This window comes from Bactrocera oleae, chromosome Y (genome assembly GCF_042242935.1).
Source record: "Bactrocera oleae isolate idBacOlea1 chromosome Y, idBacOlea1, whole genome shotgun sequence".
Classification (NCBI taxonomy): domain Eukaryota; kingdom Metazoa; phylum Arthropoda; class Insecta; order Diptera; family Tephritidae; genus Bactrocera; species Bactrocera oleae.
In genome coordinates this window covers 487,676-501,605 of record NC_091542.1, presented here as the reverse complement: position 1 = coordinate 501,605, position 13,930 = coordinate 487,676, and the positions used below count along the sequence as shown (strand labels likewise).

The following is a 13,930-nucleotide window of genomic DNA, read 5'->3' as shown; positions in this document are numbered from 1 at the left end:
GACTACTCATCGCAATACTATTCAGCATGTCAACGCTTATTTTACGAGTTATTTTAACAATATCGAATTCTTGATTCTCATTCATAACTTCTATTATTTTGCGTTGTAAATTGCTAATGCCTTTGTTGGTTTTATTTACATATTCGACGACATATGACGCGCCAGAATATTCTTCAGTATTTATCTGAAATCCATATTTGTCTTTAAGGCATTAAAAACAAATGGACTGAAAGTATTGTGCCATTTTTCGGACGCCTGTCGTTTATAGAATATTTTTAGTCTACTACTTGTAACACCAGATTTTAGTTTACAAGTATCTTTGTATTCTTCATCTGATCTGAAATTATTACTTTCATAATAATCATTAATACTGTCATAGTCATTACTTTCTAAGTTAATTCTAATTTCATTATATCTTTTCAAGTGTTCTTTGTAAAGTGGACTCATTTTTTCCATCGGTATTAAAATCATTGTAGATTTACAATCTGGTGCTTCAAATCGACACTTTTGACTAGAGTCGGAGCCAATTTTTTTGTAGCACGTAAATTTATGCTTATGCGTAAGTAATTTTATGTTTCCCAATGTTTCCGGCGTTGATACTGATACTAAACTGTTAATCATTTCTATTGCTTGTTTTTGCTCTTCTCCAAGAATATATGTGGGAGCATTACCATAAAGCCATAAAATAATATGCGCATGTGGACTTCCTCGATGTTGAAATTCGATCCTCAAAAAGTAGTTAATAACTTTAAACTTACCAAAAGGGCTGAACTTCTTTGATTGTAAAATTGTCATTAATACATTAACTAATTTGTTAAAATAAATAGCACATGTTACAGCATCGTTGTTAATTAATGTACTTTTTTGGATAAAACTTAGTTCCGTACCATTGTATCAACATACACAGGAACATTGATAATTTGTCCGTATATGCCGCATTGTCCTTGAACGTGCCTTAATCTTTTTATTTGCATAAAGGGAATTCGAAGAGAAATAAGCCTTTCAGTGATGAAATCTATTTTTTTAAATGTTGCGGTATTTTTGGATAGTGAAATCCATTATAAACTGAAAAATTAGGAATGTTATTTTTATCTAAGGCTGATTTGCAAGTAGAACAAATTTTGAGTGCACCCACATTTTGCTCATTAGTTATTGGGTTAATAATATTTCCAGATGCAGATGGTTTCCTTAAATCTTTTTCAAACCAAAGTCGATCGAAGATTAAGCAAGCATGTCCAAATTCATTATTTTTAAAGTTATCGTTAAAATATTCATGATTTATGGTATCTAAATTGACTGTAGTATTTGCACTTGATTGACTTCGTCCATTTGCTGAGATACTTCAACTACTACATGCTGCATTTCTTGTAAACCAGCTATATTTCCAGAATTTGTACTTATTTCATCTATTATTGGATCGTTAATTATTCTTGTAAATTCGATGTTTAAAGAAGTAGATAATTCTGCAATCACATCTGCAGTTTGTAGACACCTCCTTCTATCCGCTTCACGTTGCTTCAATTTATCTAGATCATTACCATGATCGTTTCTTTGAATGGATGATGGTTGTATTTTTTCCGAACCAGATGAACTTTGAGCCGTATCTATTTCTTCATTATTCAGTTCTATTATACTCGTGTTTGAAGAGGTAGATGGCCCAACAATACGTTGTGAAATATGTATGCGTTCACTTCTTTCCGCTTCACGCTGCTTCAACTTGTCACTGTTCTGCTCCCTGTATCGTTTTTGACGTTCTTTTTTATTATTATTTACTCTAAAAATATATATATGTGTTAAAAGATGTCCGGTTTCAATAATAATATTTTGTGATCCCTGTAATGATTATTGGGATTTGAAATATTTATAGAAAATATGTTATTAAAATAAAATCAGAAAAATAGTAAAATATTTTAAATGGCTTTAATATATTAGTAAGCTCAAGAATCTTAGCAAGTTATTTCAATATATTACTAAATGTTTCACTATAAATTCCACTATGATTAGAAAAATTAATTAATTTTTTAATGTTCATATTAGTAACAAATAAGAAAAAGACTCGTGCCCTGCAGGCCATCAGCTGATTTTGAAAGGCAATTCTGTCAGTCCTAATAAATTTATTCTCGAAGCAATTGTTTTAATGCATTAATTTTAATAAGAATGCAATTAAAATTAATAAGAATGCAATTAAAATTAATAATTAATTTAAAACAATATATGCAATCAAATTTATGTGAATTTTTATCTACCAAGAGAGTAGATTTTACATTTACTGTGTGCTTGATGCACAGATAAATGCATATACTTTAATTATAAAAATATAATTAACTTAAGATGACTTGATAGTGTCATAGTGTGATTTTGCTTTCTTTGCAGTAGGCTGATCACTTTCACTCTCTAAATTATCACGGTCAGACATTTGATTATCAGAAAAATAATTTATTTTCAAGTAAAACACAGGTTATGTGTACTGTAGTAAAAAACCACGGCATGCGTCGCCACGCCAAAAATCGGTTTTACGTGCGGCTATAGATGTTTCACATCAAAATCTCACAAATTTGTAAATACATACATAATATATGTGCCAAAGCCTACTACGGCAAGTTTACGTAGAAATTTGTAAAAACACCTGCGAGCACACACAATATGGAACATATATTCTTCACGAAAAATTATTTACTCACACTATGAAAATTCACATGTACCCAACTATCGAAATATTTGAAACAAACTGCAAATTATACGCTAACATGTACGTGCACTTCGAACGCCAACAAATGAGTCGACTAGATAGGGACAACTTTCGTTGTAATTTACATGAGTACCTGAAGGCGACGGAGTAACCTCACAGTCTCAAAAGTACAGTGTATCAGTACAATGCGTTGAGCAGTGCTCCAAACAATACGAGCTATTTTCAAGTATTTATTTATATTATTACTAAAAATCGTACAATATTACTAAAAATCGTAAATTATAAATATCAATAATGAATGTTTCAATATAAATTCCACTATGATTAGAAAAATTAATTGTTTAGTGTTCATATTAATAACATATGAGAAAAAGATTCGTGCGCAGCACGCCATCAGCTGATTTTGAAATACAATTCTGTCAGTCTTAAAACATTTTTTTAATGCATTAATTTCAATTTTTTTAATGCATTAATTTCAATAAGAAAGAAATTAAAATTAAAAATTAATTTAAAAACATTATATACAATCAAATTTATGTGAATTTTAATCTACCAACAGAGTAGATTTTACATTTACTGGCATTCAAAACACACCAAATATACGCTTGATGCACAGATAAATGCATGTATCCGAGCTCAGTGTAGAGAGTCGATTACGCATCGCGTCGCCACACCGTACACACTACTGCATATAGACTGTATATATTTACCATCATTTATCTAAAAGGTAATCTCTTTATTTATCTAATATTATCAGTGTATAGTGAGAGAAACAAAATAAAATTTTTTTTAATTTTACTTAAATGAACGCAGATTCTAAGGAATCGAAACCAACTCAATATCTCAAAGTACCAAAAATGATTCCGGACGAAAGAGTCCATGAACACCTGCAGAAGCTACAAGCTTATTTCAATTAGGCTTAGGAACCTCTTAAATCAAGATACGAAAACGAAAGCATATTGGTCGATAAACAAATATCGATATTAATGTACTTTCCAAAGATTAAAAAAGAAACAAGTGAGGAATTGATCTTACTTCAGTCCACTGCTTCAAATTGTTTGTAAATTTTATTTCAAAGACAGCTGGGACCCTATACTAGTAAACATATGCACCGCCGCATTACCAGAAAAATGGATACTACTATGCGGGCAATCGCTCTCATCACAAAGAAAATGTTCCAAGTGGCAACAAATGAAAGATTTCCTAACTACCCAGTGTGAATACCAAAAAGTGTAGGCAAAAAAATAAAACGTCATGCGAACTGTGTACAGGAGGGCATAAGCTCAAATTTTGCGAGAACTTCAAAAAAATTAATATTACAATTTGAATCAATTTTGTAATAACACAAAGACTTTGTACAAACTGTTTGTCAAGTGCGCATTCACTCAAAGATTGCAAAAGCAAGTTCAATTACGTTTACTGTCATGCACGGCATCCTTCTATGCTTTATATAAATAATTTTTCCAGTTCACCGCCAAACAGCGTAAATATGAAAGGGTTATGTGCATTAGCAAACCCCAAAAATTGCTCAGAACCACCATGCTGCTCAAAAGCATTAAAAACTCAAACCCAAAAAAGAGGGCATAAGCTACAATCTTGCTTCATTACAGCAAATTCCCGATATCACCCGAAAGAAGAACCACAGGATTAGTGGTAACAACAACTCCCAAAAACCAAAATCCCGAAAATTTATAAAAGACACCAAGTTACTCAAAGGCACCAAACACTCAAACGCTACACAGCGAAATTCAAAGTAGAGTACTACTACCCACAGCAGTCGCTCCATCGAACACCGAGGAGAACTGTTTAAGCTTAGGGCCTTAATATACCAAGGATCGCAACGATAATTTATAGCGTCTAAGGCAAGGCACAAAATAGGAAGCACAGAATGGGCGGAAGAGTAGTTCAAAACTCTAATATTGTAAAATCTGGGAATCTCAAATGAATACCTGAATTTACAATTAAAGAAATATCAATTACAACCCCTGAATATCAGTATTGTGAAGACTTTTACGTAGCCACAATTACTAGATCGAATAATGGTCGTATGGCATACCTACCATTATCTGAACACAACAATTTCCCAACACAATCGCCTTAGGTCACTCTCGCACCTCTGCAATACAGCAGTTTTAAAGCATGGGAAAACACCTAACTAAATAAGCATTAATGTCGAAAAATCGACTCCTTTCACACAATATTGCAGGATAATGACATCCTTGAACGATTTTTCTCGTACCAGCAAGCCCCCAGGGTAATCGCTTACATGCTCAAGTTCATAGAACAACTCAAAATTAAAGTTAAGGGAGTAACCTCAGTATACTCCCAATGCGATACAGACGCACCTAGACTTACAAAATGCAAAGGTCGCTCTTATCGCATCTACTCAAGCGCGTTACTTCAGCCGAGAAATTTCGTTACTAAAATAATCCATTCATAGACACGAACACCATCCCATAATAATATTAGAGAAGTCTCGACTTGCCACATTATCCACATATTAATGCTTCATGCAGAACATCGCCTAATTCAACATATGGTCCGCTAGGAATTTTATATTCCCCAACAGAAGATGCGAACACAGATTATTTTAGCACTTCCACCGGAACGCTGCAACTTCGCTCTGCCTTTCTCCATCATAGGAGTCGATTTTGCTGGATCTTTCCCCCGCTCTGATGAAAGGTGGGTGGTGTGGGTGTTTTTGCCTGTTTTACCACAAAAGCAGTACACCTTGAGCTTTGTACTAATCTGACAAAGGAGGAATTCCTTGCGCCATTTGCTCGCGTTTTCGGACGACCCGACTTCCCGTCGAAGATCTGAGATTGTACAAAAGTATACGTCCCAAGGCACTAATTGACAATTTATCCTCCCAAGCGCTTCTCATAAGGGTGGTTTATGGGAATCAGCTGTAAAAAACTTAAAATCTTACTTCAAAAAGGTGGATGGAAATTACAAATAACGAAAAGTTCACAACATTACTAATTCGTATTGAAGCCGTTCTCAATTCACGGCAACTAACGCACTCTCGCAGGATCCCTCCGACTTCACAACCCTAACTCCAGGCCTTTTCTCATGGGAGCACCCGTTCAAGCCATCCCTGAGCCAGACGGGAAGACGCTATCCTACTAAACAGATGGAAAAGAATTAAAATTCTCCATCATAATTCAGCCGCCGATGGAACGAAGAATATTTAGAGGTCCTTCCCAAGAGGTACGGATAGAAAACTCCAGACAAAGCGCCAAAACTTGGAGATTGCGTCCTAATCCATGACGATTGTCTTCCGCCTACAGAATGGCGGCTTGGCTGCCTAGAATAGCTTCATTTCGGGTCCGATGGTCATATCCAAATAGTAGATCCACGCACACAATCCGGAGTGCTAACCAGACCGCTCGTAAAAGTATGCTTCCTGTCCATCGACTATACTAGCAAAACTAAAATGATATTCAATTCAAATAAATCGAGTTAATAAACCCGCAAATAAATAATAAAAAAAAACCACGTTAACAACAATCACCAACCAACAAAAATGGTCGTTCAATATGACGACCAATGGGTGCCACAGAATTAGAGCCTTTAAACATTTTAAAAAAAAACCTTCACTTGTCGACTATTCTAAATATTCTCTATGCCGTCGACAATATTTTGACCTAAACAAAAAATGTTATAATAATTACTTAAATAAAGTAAAACAGAACACTGTAAGTAATCCAAAATCGTTTTATGATTTCGTCAACTACAAACGCAGGATTTCCAAATTTCCGTCCGCGATGAAATACAAATCTATAATTTAAAGTAATAATGATATTATATCTAATATGATTACAGAATTTTTCAAATCAAACTACTGTAATAATTCTTCCAAAAATTTTTCTTATCAACACGTGCTGTGTTCAAATACTTTAATTAACGCTCCAATTATTTCTGAAGAAGACGTCCTACTTAATTTAAATAAGTTAAAACTATCTTTTAGTTACGGCCCAGACATGATACCCTCATGCTTCCTAAAAAATAGTGCCAAATGTATATAGTATACAGTATATTTCTTTCAATATGAAAACAGTCATTTATAATTCCTTTTCATAAAAGTGGATTTAGATCCAACATTGAAAACTATAGAGGTATCGCAAAACTATCAGGTATACCTAAACTTTATGAAGCTATCATTACTGACCATATAACCTTTTCGATTTCTCCGTTAATTTCCTCATCTCCGCATGAATTTCGTAAAGGGAAATCGACTCTAACAAACTTGCTCGAATTTGTAAACCATGTATCATTGGGTTTTAGGGAACATCAGCATACGGATGTTATATACACAGACTTTAGCAAAGCTTTCGATAAAGTAAATCTTTCGATTCTCATACATAAACTTGATGTGCTGGGCTTTCAGCCAAGATTCTTTCAATGGGCATCTTCCTATCTTCTTAAACACAACGAGTGATATTTGAGGATACACCTTCAGATACAATTAATGTTTCTTCACGTCTTGGCCCGATTATGTTTTTGTTGTTTATTAACGATATCCCTTCAGTAATTGAATTCTCAAAAATTTTATTATACGCTGTCGACGTAAATCTTTTTAAATCATACACTTCAATTGGGGAAAGGTGTCTGTTGCAAACAGACTTAAACAATTTGGTTGCATGGTGTGTTAGAAATGATTTGCCATTCAATCTGAATAAATGTAAGACGATGTGCTTTTCCCGTAGATCTGTGCACCCCTCTTCTTATGTAATAAGACACCTTATTCTGGAGCAAGTTTTTATCTATGTTGATTTGGGAGTTAATATGGACCCTAAGCTTAATTTTTGCCTTTATATTGACACCATGGTCTTGAAAGCAAAAGCTGTCCTCAGTTTTGCTAAACGTTAGTCTAAAGAATTTAGAGATCCGTATATTACTAAAACTCTTTATACAACTTTGGTTAGACCTATATTGGAATATGGCTCTGTTGTATGGAACCCTAGCTACCAAATCCATTCTGACAAGTTAGAGTCTGTTCAAAAACAATTTTTACTTTTCGCCTTAGCACATTTCCGATGGGATTCTAGGATAAGTCTAACTCCATGCACTAGTCGTTTAAAACTTAATAATCTACCTACACTTTCTAATCGTAGGGAAATGCTTGGCATAATATTCTTAGTGAAAATTTTGAATGGAACAGTTTGCAGTTCTTTTCTCCTGTCTGAAAATAAATGTAATATCCCGGTTCGCTTTTTGAGGCAGTTTAGACCTTTACTGCTAAAATCCTGTAGATCAAATTTTGAACTAAAGGAGCCATTCCGCTATATGTCATGATTTTAATTCTCATTCCAGCACATTTGACTTATCTGACTCACTTTTCAAAATTAAAAAGACTTTATTGTTTTCTCTTAATAAATGAAAATGTAACAATTTATTATATCGTAACTATAAATCTTAGCTGTTGAAATTTTTGTTTCTGTAGCTGAGCAGTTTTAGATCTCAACACTTAAAAAACTTTCTTGCCTTTTCTGACTCGGCTAATTCCGCACGTATGTGGATTGCGCCCCTCGCGTCGGTTGGGCGGGAGTTTAAATGCTGAATGAGTTGTTTTGATTCCGTCTAATAAAGTTGCTGCAATGCCAGATGATACAACACCCAAGGCGATATCATTTTTTGATCGTAGCTCAGCATTAATTAACAAATAAGAAGTGTTTTAACAGTTCCATCTGGTGCGTCCAAAAAAACGTGTGTTCTTGTTTCCAATTATTTTCACTCACCGTTAATTTTTTCTGGAAGTATTATTTTCTTTTATAAAACTCAATAAATTCGGTATACCGCACTAATTTCTTTAATTTTATTAAAGGGAATGTCTAATTGCCGCATATAGAAATCTGAATTCGAATTGATGGAAGGCGAGTGCTCCTGCGAATAGCCGCAGTTCTGTCCTTCTTTTGGTGTGGTGTACAATATGATATCTTTATGGGTGGTGTGATCGTGGTGGTTTGATGTGGAATAAATGGTAAGTAGGTGTTGTGATGTGGATGTACGTAGATGTGGTATGGCAGTTCTTATGGTGAGGAGGCACTAAGACTCATTTAGCCAAAACGAATCCCCTTTGCCCCGCCGAAACTGTCAGCATAATACGGTCGTAAATAGTTGTTTGTTCATAATTTAGTAGTGAAACATGCAGGTGACCATCCCTGCCAATTCGCCAGTATCATACATTCACGATTTATATCTGTATTGTTTAAATCAGTTGTACTTTGATTTGGTGAATTCATGCTGCAATGACTGCTGGACAAATTTGCGATGACAATGCAATGATCGTCAATAGCAATCAACGCTTCAATGTACACTGCGTCATACAATAAATAATCATTCATCGATTTTTTTTGATTCTTCCACAACATTTGTGATCGGATTGGGAAACTCGTCGTCAGTACTATAGCAAATAGTAGACGAATTTGGGTTCCTGTGCAGTTTAATGCTGCTTTAGCAAGCATACTGTCACAATGATTGTCATCTTCTATCAAGCCTAGTGCAAGGCATGCATCTTTATAGGTTGGATACCGTTGTCCACTTACTTTACGTTCATATGTCTATCTTGAAATGACAGTGTTACGGTGACATTAACCAGCAACAGTCACAGATAAAAGCACCATTGAAACCATGTAAAATAGCGCGGTACTTTCGAATAGAGCAGTATTTGTGCAAAGGCACCAAAAGCATCCACACAATTACAAAATTCAAAATATTCCAGCACTGTTTCGTTCGTGAAAAATACGCGTTGACCGTTTTCGAGATGCATAGCTAAATAACTCAACATTAATATGAGCATTGAATGTTATACTCAGCTTAAACTATCAATGTCTTCAGCACGTATTTTGTCCATGGGCAAATCAAAATGTGAGTTTATTAAAGACTTAAATTAAAAAAAAAAACACGTGCTGTAATGTCAAAATGACGTATTGCATTTTGTGGTAGCAATAGCAATGACGTAATTTTAGTGAATTGAACTACCTACGTACGATGAAGGTAGAATGACAGAGTTACCAATTTGGGCAGTATCAGTGTTGTTCGCAATGGTATCTCGCAGGGGAATATATTCTTCTGCACGTTATGTCGCAAGTATCGTAGTCGTTCACTCTCTGTCTTCCATAAATGTCCATCATAAATTATTGACAAAGCTCATGACATCGTAAAATGATACGCTTAATAATCTGTAATAATAAATTTTCTAATTATTTGACAGTTTCTTCTTTAATAATAACTTAATTATGGCCCTAATAATGAATGAATTACCCGTTACCTGATTTGGTTGTTTAATGTTTATGCAATAACCGGTGTGTCCCTTCCAGAAAATTAGCGGATATTGAAGATCGTCATATGAACGGTGGGTATCAGTAATAAAGTTAAGACTATCATCTCTTTTTCGAATCACGATTTGTCTCCAATCACGACTTCAGCAACGTTATCAGCAACAGGGGTGTTGAACATACGTATATGCTCTTCAGCTGGTGTTGTATTAGGATTGATTACAATAGCTCGGTTGTCATTTTGTAGCTTGAGAATTTGTGATTTGAATAATTTAAACAAATCATTGTGCTCATGTAACAGAGCGTCCACCTCGCCGATAATTCGCCTGGCAAAAGAGGAAATGAGGTTATTGTAATCAGATCGTGCATTCACGCGATTGGCGAGTGGGCTTTCGGAGTCCTCGCCACCCATAAAATAGAATTGTAAAAATGTATGAGATTCGGCTGGCTTTGGCAGCAAATAACCCACTTTGGGATAAACTTGGCCTTTGATTTTGAAAATAGAATTAAATAGTTGAACGTCTGCAGCAATAGTTTGAACAATTTCTGTTGCTCCGAACGATGTCATTTGGAAACATGAATTGAATGCACGAATTGACCATAGGAACAGGCTAGAATCTGGATCTGTACCGATAAGTAAGTCGTTCAATAGTTCAGGTGGTGTTTCAATGTCCAATATTTGCACTTTTCCTGATAAGCAACACATCCCGTCTGCCGCATTTTTAAATATAAGTGACCGACATTAAGAACATATTGGTGATTTGCGCGCCTGCTGCCTTCCTTGAATGTAGTAGCCGTTGCTCAGGTTCCCTCTCCGAAATCGAACGCTGATTTGTCGTTATCCTTTGCAACTATGGTAGGGGCAGAACCTACCATCGATTATTATTATTAATTAGACTTAACGTTTAAATAAAATAATAAAACACGTATATTTATTAAACACGTAAACGTTTTAGCTTTAATTAAAAACCAACATTATACTAACAACTACCGTTGTTGTCGGAGTTCGAAACACGTGTTGACTTATATCAGATTTTGTAATCAATTATAAGAGAAAAGTGTCGTTAATATTGAATGAATCCAATATGACAAAATATTAACTTAAGGGGTTACATAAATTTTCAAGTTGAGCCCAGTAATACATTTGGAAGTACATCTTTGAAAAGCTTTGCGCTCGAGGTTAGGTATACAGTCACTTAAAATTTTAAACCCGTTTTTCTCAAAACTGTGTTTTCAAAGTCGGTTGTCAAGATTTCTCATGAACTACTCAACCGATCTTTATGAACTTATACACAGGTCTTTGAGATACAATTTGGAAAGTCTTGCACGAAGAAATTTACCTTTTTTGGTAAAAACGTCTACCAAAAATACAATTTTCACTTTATTTGTTTTTTCTCCGTCCAATACTTAGTTAATGGTCTTAGTTCAATTTTTGTTTTCTACTTTTGATGATCTTGTCAGAAGTTTTGCTGTCAACGCGGAAGCAACTTTTTTCCGAATTTTCAATATTTTTTTAACAAATATGTATATTGGGATTAATAAAAAATTTGGATAAAATATTTCATTTTTTATATAAAAAAAAACTTATTGAAAATAGATCGCGCTTTACTCGGCGCAACCCGTGTAACCTTATGATTCAATTATATAGTCCAAAACGAAAGTTCGTCAAGAGTGTTTTTATTCAATGTACACATGTAATGACAAAATCAGAATTTTTTGTGATTCAAAAACATTATTTTCATATATTTCAACCAATGAAAATGTGTTTTTTGAGGGATAACTGAATATTAGTAGATTGTAAATCATACAAAATCATCAAAATGTAAATAGAAAATCATGAATAAAACATAAACATGTTTTTGGACATTATGGATTAAGAAATTTTTCGCAAGAAGAAGCACACCCGAGATTATACTACTAATGAATGTAGTAGTAGTACTTACCATATGCTATTGCCATCTTGTGGATCTGTGTATAGAATCGATAAGAATAAAAAGGTAATTTTGTAAATCGGCTCATCTGTGTCGGAGGAGTTTGGCAACAAACACCATGACACAAGAATTTTATATATAAGATAATAACATTGATCTTAATCCTTTTATGTATCCAATGAAGTTTCACTTCTTCCGCGCACTCAGCCTGTTTTATATGTATTTCCTCCGAATCAAAGACAAAATTTCTCTTATTTTGCTTTGGTTGTAATATTACTGGTAATGGCTTATATTCTTTTATTTCTCTTCGAAAATACATTTTGTTTTCAATCTCAATACTCGTATTACAATGTTTGATCAAATATGATCCATTTAATTCTTTATTTTTATTTTAAAATTTTACATATCCATTGAATTTATTTAAAAATATTATACTATTTGTTATTTTTTTGATTCTTTTAACATGTTGGTTATTTATTTTTGTGCAGTTGGCAATTTTACTAGCTATCGCTTTTATTCATAAATAGTATGTTTTCGTTTTCTAGAAATTGTTTCATAATTTCGATTTCTTTGTCTGATATTATACACGAATTTATTATATTTGATTTTGCTTAATGTTTGACATAAGCAATGATAGTTTATTCTCTTTTTATTATTTCTAATTTGTATTTAATTTGAAGTATTAAACCATTTTCATTTCATAACAACTTGCCTGTGGTTGTTTTCCAAGACATTGTTCATATTTTCTATCAAAATATTATAATCTCTATAGTCATTTTCAAGTGAATCCTATAAAATTTAATGATATTTTGTGAATGGCTTTATTTATCCTAACTCTACTTAAATAATTATTTGCTTCACCGAGGAACGACAGCAGTGTGGTTTTGAAGGGATGGTTTGGTATTTGTTCGTTAATTGAAGTCTCTACGCGTCGAATTGTATTGTCGTCTAAGTCTTGTTCTTGGTTAAAGTTGAATGTTATTTTGTCTGGCTTCCTCATATTGTTCGGGGTTTATGTAAACTTTGCGTTTGATAAAGTATTCTATTGGTTTTTGTTTAGTTGTGGAGTGGATTGTAAAATTGTATTCCTAAACTGCTCTATCTAGTAATTCTTCAAAATCTCTGCAAGAGTTGAGGGAAAGCGCTCAATCTGTTCCATTCGCTTTATGATCGCACACAGTTATTTAATTTTTCAATTTATATTTTTGTTTTTTAACCAGGGTGTATGAATTAGTTTCGTTTTATGATATACACAGTTATTCAGTATTAGTAATTATACAGTTATATAATTTTCGCAAATTATTGTTTTTTGTTTAACCATTACAAATAATTAAAACGCGCAGTCAATGTGCTTTCCTTTTGCTTACTAACCTTAGAATTTTTTCTGAACCTCATCGATCCACCAACCAAAATCCGCTTCTTGCAAATATTGTTTGGCGCGACTCAACGGCATACTTTTAGTGGCGTCTTAGTTATTATTTTTTTTCTTAAACCTTGTGCGAAAACATTGTGATTACTTTGATAAAAAGGGGGAAAAAATCCCAATAAATACTATAATTCGAGCGAGTGTAAAACAAAACAGAATTTTTTATTGAAGGTTTAAATTGTGGCCTTCGAGCCGAATACAAAGGCACTGTAAAATATTTAACATACAATTTTTGGTCACAAGGTGGCATACTTTAAACGTATTATTCACACAAAGTTTTACGCCGATATAATCATTGTTGCTTGATTTGCATACTTGAAAGTGAAAAAATCAGATGGAATTCAAAATGATATTACATGGGAAATAGGCGTGGTTGTAATCCGATTTCGCCCCTTTTCGTACTATAATATACAAATATGAAAAGAATGTTCTGTACCAAATTTGGTTGAAATCGGTTAAACAGATTCCAAGATATGGGTGGCGGTGCCACCCCACTGTTAAATTTTGAATTCGGTTTCTATAAAGTCATCTTATACCATCCCAGAGATTAAATTTAATGTCTGGCATGCAGTACCGTTATATGGGGAGTGGACGGGGTTGTCAC

The 13,930-nt window shown here is 33.8% G+C and overlaps 2 pseudogenes; both read right to left on the bottom strand.

Annotated features, from left to right (window-relative positions):
- The window catches only part of LOC138858273 (importin-4-like), a 165,509-nt pseudogene that overhangs the window by 29,477 nt on the left and 122,102 nt on the right, over positions 1-13,930 (bottom strand).
- LOC138858258 (uncharacterized) lies at positions 1,288-10,675 on the bottom strand (annotated as a pseudogene).